This window comes from Bombus pascuorum, chromosome 12 (assembly GCF_905332965.1).
Source record: "Bombus pascuorum chromosome 12, iyBomPasc1.1, whole genome shotgun sequence".
Lineage (NCBI taxonomy): Eukaryota > Metazoa > Arthropoda > Insecta > Hymenoptera > Apidae > Bombus > Bombus pascuorum.
Genome location: NC_083499.1, coordinates 9,583,828 through 9,597,407, shown reverse-complemented (window position 1 = coordinate 9,597,407; position 13,580 = coordinate 9,583,828). Strand labels below are relative to the sequence as shown.

The following is a 13,580-nucleotide window of genomic DNA, read 5'->3' as shown; positions in this document are numbered from 1 at the left end:
GATTTTTATTTGCTTTTAGAAAGTTGGGGTGTGCGAGGAGAATTTATTTATTCCTTGGTTTTATGGTTGAAATATTTTGTTTTATTAAGGTTTCTGGTAAGATGTTCCAAGAAGATACTTGAATTATATCGAAGTGCAATTTAAAGACAGAAATTTATTTGTCTTTTTCATCCGAATCTAACTTAGGAAGTTTTAGTGTTTTTTTTTTTTTTTTTTTTTTGGATGGGAGGGTGCAATACGTAGTTTTGATCTCTATAAATGTAATTTTTGTCATGTCTGTAAAATCAATTTACGGTATAATATCGATAAAAGGTGAATTAGATTGTGTTTAAATGTTAACATACCTCTTGATACTTTGCTGACTTAATTTTTCAGTACACTGTTTCTATTAGTATATCTTATGAAAGAATATTGTTACTGTTAGCTGAATAGCAGATCCCATAAAACGTGCCGGGGGGCTGGAGGAGTTCGAAGCTGATCGAAGCCAATTCTATTGAAATATCACTTTCCCGTTTTTTGCCCATTTTTATTCTTGGCAAATGAGCTAGGAAACAGTATTTCCAATACCTACCCTGAGAGAATAAATAGTAGAAAAGAGTGGCAAGAATAGAACAATAATGATAAATAATAATGATGATAAATCATATCGTTACACCCTTCAATTTTTACAAGGAAATAATTAATAACCCAAAATAAAATAACATTTATTCTAATCGATAGTCTGATTCTTTTTAAAGGCCAACTGTCCGATAAAATCTACTTTGTGTTTACAAGAACATTTTCTAAATTATTTATCCTAAATTACTACATTGCCATCTTACAGTTTAGAGTAACTATATGTTCCATAAAATTCCAAAATTTGAGAAATAGTCGTTTTAACTTTGGGAAACATTTTTATTAAAAATCTACCGAAACCGCAAGAAAATTACTATCGATATCTGTAGCATTAATTGTCTTTATAGCTGCTATATATTTGAAATATCAAACGTAAGTTTACCTTCCTATCAATAATTCCGAAATAATTTTTCATTTGTACTTATACCCGATTTTCTAATAATCTTGATAGTAATTTAAATTTTTATCAAAAACTTACCGAAACCGCAAGAAAATTACTATCGATATCTGTAACATTAATTTTAAATTACTATGAAAATTCTTAGAAAATCGGGTATAAGTACAAATGAGAAATTATTTCGAAATTATTGATAGGAAGGTAAACTTACGTTTGATATTTCAAACATATAGCAGCTATAAAGACATTTGTTCGTCACAGCAAGGAAAAAAGATATGAAAACGTAGATTAACTAAAGCGCGATGTCGTAAATGTTTCTACGAATTTTTATCAATTCAAAGACGAATGATGTTTATCCTTTGACTGGACAGAAATATTTCTTTCGATACTTTCGTACGGAGATGTGAGAAAACGCGGAAGGTGGGTAGAATTGGAATGTCAGTTCGACTTATACGAAAACGAATAGAACAGAGGCACGTTCAGCTATCTCCACATAAAACCTTATGAATGACAAGTAACGAGCAAAGGTATTTGTTACTGCACTCGAATCCGCGAAGACGAATCTTGAGAAGGGACTGACGGCATTTGAGATTGACACGAACGCTTCGAGACATTATCCCTCTTCGATTTATTTCCACCGCTTTCTCCTCTCGCTTCTGAATGCTCTTTTATCAAACAACACACCAGAGATATAGTATATTATCTTCCGACATTGTTACTGCCATTTGTTTAGTCCAAAAATATATATCACTCACACTTTCTTCGTTATTCATTGTTATTTGAAATATTCCTAAACAGCTGCAGATTAAAAGCTCCTGGTATTTTATATTCTTTATGATTAAAAAATAATTCGAAATTTGTCGAGTTTCCTGTATTTTTATATTACTTTCATTTATCTACTAATAAAATGTATTTATTAATATATTCATTCCACGAGAATTGAACAGAACTAATTTCTATTATTAATAGTCATGTGTAAAAATTGAAGCATTAAAGTAAACAATAAAAAATAAAATACTCGACTAAATGTAGACAACATTGATAAAACGCCAATAACTTTAAAGTAACGATCACAAAATTGAAGAATAAAATATAAATACAGTGGAGCTCGACGCAATTTGAAATATATTTACCGCCAAAGTAAAGAGTTTTCCCTTCACAAACCTAGAATTGTGAATCAGATTTGTTAAGCCCGATCCTAACATCGAAACTGCGCAAATTTTAACGTTTCTAGAAGATTTCCCGAATATTTTTCCATTGAAAGAGATCTGTTTGCCAGCAAAGAGGAAAATGTGACGTGGCGTAAGATGCTGGGACGCAATATCCATAGGAAGAGAGCAATATGAAACTGATTAAACTAATTACGACTTTCCGATGGCAATTTCCAGCGAAACAAGCGCAGCAACTGCGAGCGTGCCGCGTTCGTGTGAACGTACGTGAGATTCTGCACCACAAACGCGTTCCCTGAACAAGTTGCCTCGCTCTTCGAGTTATCGTGCTCACGTGCTGCAACCAACTGCAAAGATGCAAACGGAAGATTTCAGGTCGCTTCGCGATTACCTCGATAAATTCGAAAGCATTTAACTACGAGCATTTTGTGTCTCCGTCGTTTGAAATTCTCCGGCGAGTTTCTTAAAGGGGATAAATGATAGAGATTTAGAAATTCAAGATGGTGCACGCGATAATTAACGCGAATACATTTTTCATAAAATTCTTCACTGCAATTTAATCTTTTAGAAAAATATACCATGCGTTGAAAGTAACTAATTAATAAGTGAGATTTCAATTCTGTTTTTTAACAGGCAGTTCCAAGAATTCATTTAACATTTTTCTCGTCTGTTCCTTCTACGTATTAATTCGCTTCTCGATCTTTAATGGGTTAAACATATAAAAGTTTCTTCGAAAAGTCTAAAATTATTACTAAAACGAATATGTAAGAGTTCGTAAAATAATTCCCAGTAAAATTTTACATTCTGTTTCCGCCATATCAGAAAATTGCAGTGCCTTCTATCATTGCGCGTTTTATTTTAGGATAAAATCCAAGCATACAGTATAAATATTTTTGAAATTAAATTCTTTACGTTAAAAGCAATGCTTTAAATGCCCGTATTTCCATACAAGATACAAAGTTTTAATCGCTTATTAAGTTTTCGCTGTTCAACATTTTTTAATCCTTCCGTTGCGTGTACCGTCAGAAATCTACATTTGCTATTTGCTCGTTAAAAAAAATCGCCATAACGTAACGTCTTCTGTTTCAAAATGTTCCATCGCTCTTGGACCACTTTTCACCGAAGCCTTCCTTTTTCAAGTTTATTCCCCGTTCGCTTTTAAACCAGAGTAAACTGTTTCAAAAGACCCGGGAACTGATCCTAGTATTGATCTTGAAAAAAGGAAGACATCATTTTCACGGAATGCTCAAAAACTGGACGAGTTTCTTTATATATTTAAATTCGTATATTTGTAAATTTTAAATTCGGAGCTTTTGTTCAATAATTGGATTTTCTATAGAACCGATATTTCAAACAGTTCAAAAATGTGTACATCGCCAAAAACAAGAAGGAAATCCATGTACCTGTTTTCTATTATTTGATAATTAACAGTGAGATCCTCACGCATCGTACATTATCGCCACATATCAGTATTATCAATAATATCGACAATACCATTTCAATTAGATTTACGACTTTTAAGAATTAATTCTGAAATCAAACGATGATGGTGAACAAATTGCAGACGATACAAAAATCTTCATAGGAAAATAAAAATTAAAAAAACTCCATAGAAAATTTCGATACAAAACGTTCATTTACAATGAATCTCTGACAAAAGAAAGGACGAATTTAACAAGAACGCTGAATCTTCCGTCTGGATTACAGTTCCACTACGTCATTTTCCAACTTCTTCAACAACTTCATCTCTCTCTCTCTCTAGTGCCCTTTTCCCATGTCTATCGTCGCAAATCATCCGCCTACAACCCCAAAAGAACGAGAGAAACCATGCACACACGCCCCGTGCAGAACATCCAAGACACGAGAGCGTTGAACGAATAGCTGCGACACCCTTGCGACAGATAACCGTGAACAAGTTCGCGCTCACCCTTTCCATTCGAGCATCTGGCCGATTCAAACGTAAGACGCGACACGTTCGAGCTCCTTTTCAGGATGATTAAAAAACACGGACACGGACCAGGCCCATCTGTGTCTCTCTCCTTTCACCAGCTCTTCGTTTCAACCGTTAACTTTCGTTCGTCGGGGAAAGGAAGAAAGAAAGAAAGAAGAGAAGAGAAGCATCCCTCCCGACGCGGCGGATTCAAGGGTGTCTGCGTCGTTGGCAGCGGCGGCGCGCGATCAGCCAGAAATCCGATACTCGATGAGAAAGCTCGAGGGAGATGACTTCGCTCGTTGGAAAAGTTTCTCCCATTAAAGAGATGAGATTTCATCGAAGGCCCGCGCGCTCCCTGTATCTTGCTTCTTCGCCCATTCCGCCCCTTTTCACAGTGTCCGCGAGCACCGCCATGTTTCACCGCCTCTACTCGTCCGCGAGCCACCCCCCTTTCACCCTCCGTCGGCCTTATTTTTTAATACGCCTTTTTAGCCGTCCCGCTTTTCATTTTGCCGACGAGAAAGCCGCGGGCGGGATTAAATACCCGCGTTAATCCGATTCGCTGTAAATGTTTTCGAGCGCTTCCCAACCCTGTTCGTCCCCCGCTGGACCACTCTCTCCCTCTCTCACTCTCTCTTTCCCTCTCTCTCTCTCTCTCTGTATGTGTTCTACGCTCCCCATTTGTCGTTCGCGTGGATTCTACGAGCTTTCGTGAGAGTGGAGTATGTGAAACCACGGTTGTGCGTGTGTACACGCGTTATAGAAACGCGGCACGGTTGTACAGTACTGTACACGCGCGTACGAAACTAGTTTCAGGGCGAAAGGGGATGGTTTTGCTCGATAACGTCTACGGGGCTAAGGGCGCGCCTCTTCTCGCGCGCATTATTACTTGACCGGCCTCGTAATCTCGGTCGCTGCGCTAAATTTATTCATGGCTCGGCTAACAGCGTTAAGGTGTGTTTTACCTACCGCCACTGCATGTTCTTCGTTCGAGCGGGCTTTTTTCCGTGTATCTTGAGCTTTCGGTTTGGGGAACGGGTTGAAGTAGAATTTGCGTATGATGGTTGTCTCGTGGAAAAGTCGAGTGAGACGAATGACACGATCGGAGAATTAATTTTCTACGAAGGTAGAGTTAATACCTTTGCCATTACTGAAGTTTCGTTTTGTTTTCTGCATCCAGCTTCGTTAGCAACAACTAATTTCGAAATTCACCGAGTAGTAACACTGTATCGTTCGAAAGGTTGAAATGTTTTAACTTGCACGCCAATTTGCGCCTGATCGTGGACCGAGTCGAGTTCCAGCTTTTCCTATGCAAACCGATTAAACGTATTCTGTAATTCTCGATTTTTCAAAATTTGTAAAAAGCAGGAAAAACGTTTACCAATGAACGTTTCTTAACAATCTAGAAATCACTCGACGCTTGCCTTGTAATCGCTTTTGGAAATCGTGCAAACGCGCGCGCAACGAGGTAAACACTCGAATCAGCTCGGTTCGGTTGAAAATTCGAAGCGCCTCGCACACTCCCGGACGAATTATCGTTGACTGGGTTCGGGTCACATCGTTGCATAGGTGTACTCACCGTGTAGCGAACTCCAGATGACGTCAGTACATCCAATTCACGTCGAAGGCAATCCCTGAAACACACAGAGGTACACGGTTACAGAGAGATGAAACATTAACCGAGTTGTTGACTACCGGGACGACACAGGAAATCCGCGCCAGGGTTGCTTTAGGCTTCGATCACTGCCACGACACGAGTACTAGGTGAAAAGGTTTTACACCGAAGAGAAATATACAATGTGTGCGCGTACTGTAAACTAAGTTTGTTTAAATTAACAAACATCTTGGAATTCGTGAGATTACGTAGAATGGTTCAAAAATACACAGACAGAATGGAAAACTTTCACGTGTATGTTACGTTCACACGGTAACGCTCGTTACACGAAGGTCTAGGAATGATTTACATTAATCATGCATTTGATAATTAAACTACGTGCTCGTGGCTGCTAAAAAAAATCGGTAAAAACAATCTCCATGATAAAAATAGTTTCACGAGCGAGCTATACACACGCATGAGCAGTTTCCTACAGGACAAACAACGTGGTACAGGACGTCAAGCTGAACGTTCTATGTCGCTTACATGTATTATTCAAGCTGACAGTGACGCGACGCTTAGCAAGGGTGGATCCTCGTCGGACAAGAATGCTTGGTGAGAAACAAAAATACGGAAGGACAAGGATCCGCTCACCGCGATGTCCTGCAGGAAAAGGGGAAAACTGGAGTGTCCAACGAGAATGAGGCGGACAACGAGCAACATGACGACGACGCCGACGACGACGACAACGACGACAATGTCGCGCTGATGCTGGAGGAGGAAATGTTATTTCTTTGGGACGCTAAGTGACAGGTCGAAAGACATTCGGAGATACTCGTGCCAGAATGTCGCGAAGACGCTCGCACGAATCCGCTGAACGAACAGCGAGCCATCGTGCAAAAGTTCGGACGCACTTTTGCCAAAGAGAGAGGGAACACGACGATGAAACTAGTCGCGAAACATCTCGCTGATCGTTTGACCGACGCGACGACGACGATTCTCCAGAACAATCGGTGGAATTGTTGTGCCGGAGATTTTGCTTTTTCCATCCTCATCCTGTTTTTCTCAAGCTTTGTTCTCGAAGATAATGAATCGAAGGAATAAAGGTTTTGATGTTGCCAGAGAAGATGACGAGAGATACGGGATTTGTGAAAAAATGTATTAATTATGCGTGTAATTATGTATTTATCAAAAATGTGCATTGTAATATTGGTCAACGAAAGCAACTGCGACAAGCGAAGGATTTATCTTGGATATTTTGACTTATTCGTGTTTCCGCGAAGAACTGTTCTGGAAGAAACGTACCGAGTCGAGAAAATAAGAGATTCGATGGAATTGAGAAAATTAGAAAGCAGCAAATCTGCTAAAACGCGTGTATTCTAGCAAAACACGAACGTAAACGAACAAAGTGGAGAAATTTGATTTCGGTAAAATTCGAAATAAAAAGATCGTATTAGTTTGAGAAAAGAGACAGATTCGATCGCAGTAGAAAGGTTAAAAATAGCGTTATTCGCGTACTATGTAGGTGATATTGATTTATAGCGTCGCCTCTACTATACATTTTCCGTCGGAAGGTAAAATTTAAAGGCTGAGTTTTTATAGAATAAATAGAGCTTCTTCGTAAACTGGATAAGAACTTATGACTCATTCAAGTGCTATTTATCTTCGTCAAGGTTCCCGGCCGTGGAGTTCTTGGATCTCAACTTGAATTACATTAACCTATTTTAATGAAAAGCAAGATATGTTTTCCTAGAATACATATGTACATAATTTAAGACAAACTAAAGCAAAAAGACTTTCAAAATTGCTAGAGTGAAGTAGGAGATGCATATATGGAGAGAATGAAATTTTACCATTAATAATTGCTTATCGTTGAAAGGTATTATCGAATGGTAAATTGCGTTCTCGATTCTCAGATTAAATTAAGTACACTCGATATGCAATGGCTATAAAAAATATTTCCATACCATTGTATATTATTATAGCATTTGCATATTAATCGGTTAGGTTCAAGTATAACGAATTTCATATCATTTAACAACGCTTTCATACGGCTATAAAATTTTGATACTATGAAAGTGAAGTAGAAAACATGATAAAAGCGACGTTTCGTTAGAAAATGAAGAGTATGTGGAAACATGTTTTACAGCCGCTATACGCAGGCTTCTGTTTCCTCTCTTTCGTCGTGCAATCAAATTGTCTATTTAAATTCTCAATCCGCTTCTATCTAAGCTTCGAATCAACACAAATCTACTATCGTCCAGCCTGTGAAATATGTTTCACGAAAACTGCAGCCATCTTTCACGATACGCGGAAACAGGACGAAGATTAAACAGTTAGGCGAAAACCTGTCTCGCGGAATCATCCCCCGAAACGGATCGTCGTTAACACATTCGTTATCGATAGGAGCGAACGACAAATCGAACTAAAAAGCGAAAAAGAAGAAAAAGAAGGACAGGAGGGCAAGAAAAACGACCGTCCATCGATTGCTATCGAATTACCCATTCGAGCGATTCTGCGCCGCGTAAAAAATACTTTTATTCGACGAGAGCGATCGTTCGCCGATTATTGCATTCTCCCACGCGAAGAGTAATGCTCCCCCGGCATCGTTTGCTTCGCGCGGCCCTCTAAACCGTGCCGGCAGAAAAATGGTGAAACGAGCAGACTGAAAGAACGCTGCGAAAGCTGAAGAAAGAAAGAAAGTAGATCGGTGTGTATATCCAGGTTCTATGTGTGCGTGAATAAAAAAGAGAGAGAAAGAAAGAGAGAGAGAGAAGGGAGAAAGGGAGTGAAGGTGGAGAAGGTATAAAGTAAGAGGAGCGGAAGCATTAGTGGTATTGCCATACTATTACTCGCGCCCCTCTTAATAGCTCGCCCATTAAAGATAATGAACGTAAATTATGCGTAACGGAGCACAGTTAAAAAGGTCGCCTCTATCTACCGCACGAGGTACGGCCACTCTAAATTGACTGTACAACTGGACGGTTCCGCATGGCGGGACACGGCTGTCCGTGAAGAAGTGGATCGGAATGAACAATTTATTGACACGCCGAACCTACCTGTCGTGGGACTACCGTGTACATACATTTACGTGAAATGCAAAAGATAGTCGTGGAGATCGAATAAGAGAGCCAATAAGGGAAGAATTTTTAATTTAGGCGGACCAAGTATATGTACAATATATGTCATTTTGTAGGCTTGATTTAAATCAGTGTGAAGATACGAGAATGTTTTTCGATGAATGGAACATTGTGATGGACTTGAATCTACGATATAGTGTAGTAATAAATTAATTATCATGTGCACGATATTACTGTCAACCGGTACTCTTTTCCACTCGTGATACAGCGTTGTAATCAGAAAGCGAAATGATCCCAATTGTCAGGAATTGTATAAAAAGATTCGTTCCATTCTCAACATACAAACTTAAAGAACCATACGGAACTTTCTCATATTTTCAAACTCGGAACTCATTATCTAAGAAAATATTTTACCACGTTTCGCTTCTCTCTCTTTCAAACTTTCGGCGTCACAAGGTGAAACTGTTGGACCAAGGAACCAAATGTAAAATGCTACATTCGAAAAATTTGGTTGCCTGCTTTCACAAATCTGATGAAAAGAACGTAGTCGCCTGTCTATACAAGGTAACGCTGCAACGGTACCTTTTCGTCACTGAATCGTGAACGAAATCGACGGAATAACAGGAGAGAAAAGGGGACACAGGAACCTGTATAATATACTGATTTTCACGTCTACATAGGGGGATATATTCGTCGCACGTCCGTGCCAGATTTCCTTGAGTTATATCGGCAAATGCTGAGGAAAATACGTTGTGTTCGAAACGTTGCCGGTCTAGTCGGAACAAATGTTTCACGACTGTACACTGTACATCTGGCACTCCAGGTTTTACGCTCGTGGATAGAGAGAGCGTGTCGTTTTATCGCGAGCACCAATCTATTCTTTGATTGCGCCATTGTGCGTTTCCTCGGTTTACGTACTCGCGGAAAGAAAAAGGGAAGAAAGAGCGGAAGACGCGGTCGATTCCAGTGTTTTTCTTTAGCTTCGGTCGGTATTGTTCTTTTTTGCTTCGTAGAAATTAATGGCAAAGCGTAACTCTTTAACGCCCAAGCATTTCAGTTATTATGGAAAATTGCGAAACATATGTGTGCGTTGTAATTTGCTATTTTGAAGTCGAAGATACGAACAACGAGACAAATTATAAATTATTGACGCATGTTACATCGGTGCAACAGATATTTATAAGTTATTTGTATGTATGAGATTTTAAACGATTTCACAACGTTTTAGCACACTTGATTGAAATTTCAATCGAGTATTACGATATACTTGTAATTCACTCGAAGTGAATCAATAGCGATAGAAATGAACGCTTTGGCAAATAAACAAACGCGACAATAATCCATCTACAAGCAACGCGCGTAAAATATTAAGAATTCCAATGAATAACAAATTAATGGCTGGACTTTCAATTTCCGAGATCAATCGAATTTTTTCCAAACGCATTCATATAAAAAGTTTAAATGGCCGATTTATCCCGGACAAAATGAAACGTTAAAAACTTATAATTTTCTATTACTAAATTTTCTCAACTTTATCGTTATTAAACGAGACTGTCCTGTTCGTTGCTGAAAAGCAGCAAACGATCGTCCCGCGAGAAGGCAATATCGCGGCACGGTGCATAAAGTTCATAACGCATATGCTTTGGTAACTCCCTATTCAGCCGACGTTCGCATGATGGAAGTACGTCAAAGGGTAAACTTTATTCCACGGCATTCCTTGTGCAGTGGCTCCAACCGAGTCGGATAATCGAGACTCTATTGTGCCACTAATAATATTAGCTTTCAGGACAGCCTGCGTTTTCAGTCGTTCTACGTTGGCAATTCTCAGACGTTACGTTAACGAACGCGACCATTAGAACACCGGATACGAAAAGAAGTTTGAGAGCTTCGTAACACGATGCCAACATATCTCTTTGGTTCCTGAAATTTTGCATTTTCTATTATATTTCTCTGGAAGAAATTATCAACTGAGAAGATAATTTGAATTTTAATAACCAATTAGTGAAAGCTTCTGTACCTTCGTAAGGATTGCAGGGACGAGTCGTATCGTTCAAGGCTTACGATTAAATTAATACCAAAAGGAAATTCAATAAATGAGCCATTTAGAATGTCAAACCGATCGACTCTCTTCCTAAAAAGTTCTTAACTCGCGTATATAACTGACGATCAATCTCTGAGAAACCAAATCGGTGGAGCAACAGTTTAACTTCTGTATAATTCAAATGGACCTCCTTTGTTTTAATATATCGCGTTATAACGAGCACTTTACTTCGCGGATTTCATTATATACGTTCTGTTCAATTTTACACGGTTCAATATCCCATAGACAATTTATTAAACAGCAGACAATTAGATAAACAGCTGCGGTCAAATCATTACCCTTCTAATCGCGTTCCAGCGAAACGATTTCTAACTTTCAACTCACAATATATATTACGTATACATATATCATATGTGCGAACGATCGTCTGTCAATTTGAAAAGCATTTCCATCGCGCAACAAATGGCAAATACCTAGCCGAGCGAACAAGGCAAAAGCACGATGGCTTTCATTTTCGCGTGTTTTCATTACCAGAGATAATTGACAGAAGCATAAACCAGCATTCGCAGATGCATCGGCAATGCAGCAAGGAGTATTCGATACTCGGCAATGTCTCTTGGAAGAGGCCATTAGACGCTCGCCACCTGATTCACTATCCGTTAGCAAACGTTTCACCCTCGCTTCTTTAGCGTGACGCGGACCCATTACCATTTAGATACGAGGTTGCTCGGCCCTAGGTAGGAATTCTAATTCGAGGCCGGCTCGAGTAAATTACACGCGGACCGCTTAACGTCCGACGATATTTCACGATCGGCGGCGAGGACGCGGGAATGGCCGCGTGTCCGTTCGAAACGTCGATTCCCATTGGTCGACTCGATGCCAGAATGCCATCGTGATCGTCGATGATTTACGGCGTTTCACCTCGTTCGCTACTGTATCGAGTTTTCGTTATACCTCGGCTTAAATGTGTTTTGCGCGCAGGTTATAAACTTGGAGATTCGCGGCTCTTTTTTCTATGGTATAATTTCACGGATATGGGATCAGAGTGGTTAAGGCGAAAATCGTCGTGTGGATATTTGACGTAGTTCGAACGATGAAATACTAGGATCTGAAAACTAGGTTTATTTATAGCCTTTTGCTTCTTTTGCTATCGTATCGGATTCTCGTCACATCCTCAGCTTAAACATGCTCGTGTATCGACCGTAAAGAGTGAACATTATTTATTATAAATGTACTAACTTAATACTAACATAATATTGATAAGTTTTTTTTTTTTTTTTTTTTTTTTTTTTATTTTATTTTGGTTATTTTACAATTTGTCCTTGCGGACATTTGGTAAAGTGTTATATCTTGTTGGTGAAGAAAAAAAAAATATATAAATAAAAAATAATATAGCATGTGGGCGGCTACCCCCAGCGGGGTGCCAGCTTCGTTTTTATTGATAAGTGTTGAAGTGATCGCCACTTCTAAGAAAACTCTGCATCTGTCTTTGGTTTCTCAAGCGCTGAGGTCATCGATAGCGCGTAGACAAAAGAATGCGTCAATGACAGACTATAAACGGTACACGTGCGACGTTGGTTTCGGCGGTTCTTTTAGTCTCAGGGTAACATTGCTAGTGTCACGAATCAACTTTCCTTTTTCTCATGTGATACGCCAGATGTGACGGTCCTTGCGAGATTCCCCGTAGTCCGAACGCCAAGACCTATCTATTGTTCTATTAACTCGCAGCAGGCCTAAGAAGACGACATAAACCGAATCTGTTCAGTTTCAGTTTTCTTCGTGTAAACATTTTCGGTTTACAGATGGTCCTTATGTTTGTTGCACGCTCTTACCTAATACGGAGAAAGCGGGTGTCTGGCAAGATAAGACTTTTCCCATGAACAAGGATGCCCACGAGCCATATCTAGCTCTCCTTGTCTTTACTACCTAATTCATTTACCAATGGGCATCGCGGATCGTTACCCTCACTTTTCCACCAAAAAGTGTGGACAACGAATCCGCGTTCTGAGTTCCAAAGGGAACACCCACACCGAGCTTTCTTCTTTGATGGTACGAGACCGTTCAAACAGTTCCATTTTTAATTTCAGTTCAGTCACAATATTGACCTTTGTAATAAAACTCTAAAGTCTAAAAAATAAAGACTATACTAAAAAATCAACAGTTGTGTCATTATTCAGATTTTACGTGACACTAGCGTGAGGATCTCTGGATCAGCTTACATTGTATTCCACAGTTTGAACTTTAATATTCACAATATACAGGGTGCGCCGTTAGAATTCGGACAGAATTCAATTTGTAGTTCCCACCATATTAGAATTCAGATGTTTGTGCTGATTGACTCTGAAGTTAGTTAAATATGTCAATAAGTCTTCTATAACCTCAAAATGACAGAACTCGTTAAGCAAAACCCGGAATACGATAGAAGAGCGGCGATTATAGAAAGTCTTCGCGCCGGGTGGATGCCAAAGTGAATCGGAGGAACGACCGTTGGCTGGCCCACAATCTCGAAGATGTTCCTGTTGTGGGCAAAACCAAATTTCCAGCAAGTGTTCACGTTTTGAGCGTTGTCTCAAGTGAGGGCGACGTCATGCCTCCGCACTTCTTCCAAAAAGGCGAAAGAATCACAAAGGAGGTTTATTTGGAGGTCCTGAAGACAGTAATAAAGCCGTGGATGGAAATTACGGCTTCTGGAAGGCCGTATTTATTTCAACAAGATGGCGCACCTGCTCACACAAGTCATCTTGTTCAAAA

At 39.5% G+C, this 13,580-nt stretch overlaps 1 protein-coding gene across 3 annotated transcripts in view; it reads right to left on the bottom strand.

The window, feature by feature from the left end:
* The window catches only part of LOC132912642 (uncharacterized), a 609,022-nt gene that overhangs the window by 507,489 nt on the left and 87,953 nt on the right, over positions 1-13,580 (bottom strand). For all 3 annotated transcript variants that reach the window (XM_060970231.1, XM_060970232.1, XM_060970235.1), the window contains exon 2: positions 5,694-5,748. The gene's annotated coding sequence lies outside the window, so the exon portion shown is untranslated. The remainder of the gene's footprint in view (positions 1-5,693; positions 5,749-13,580) is intronic.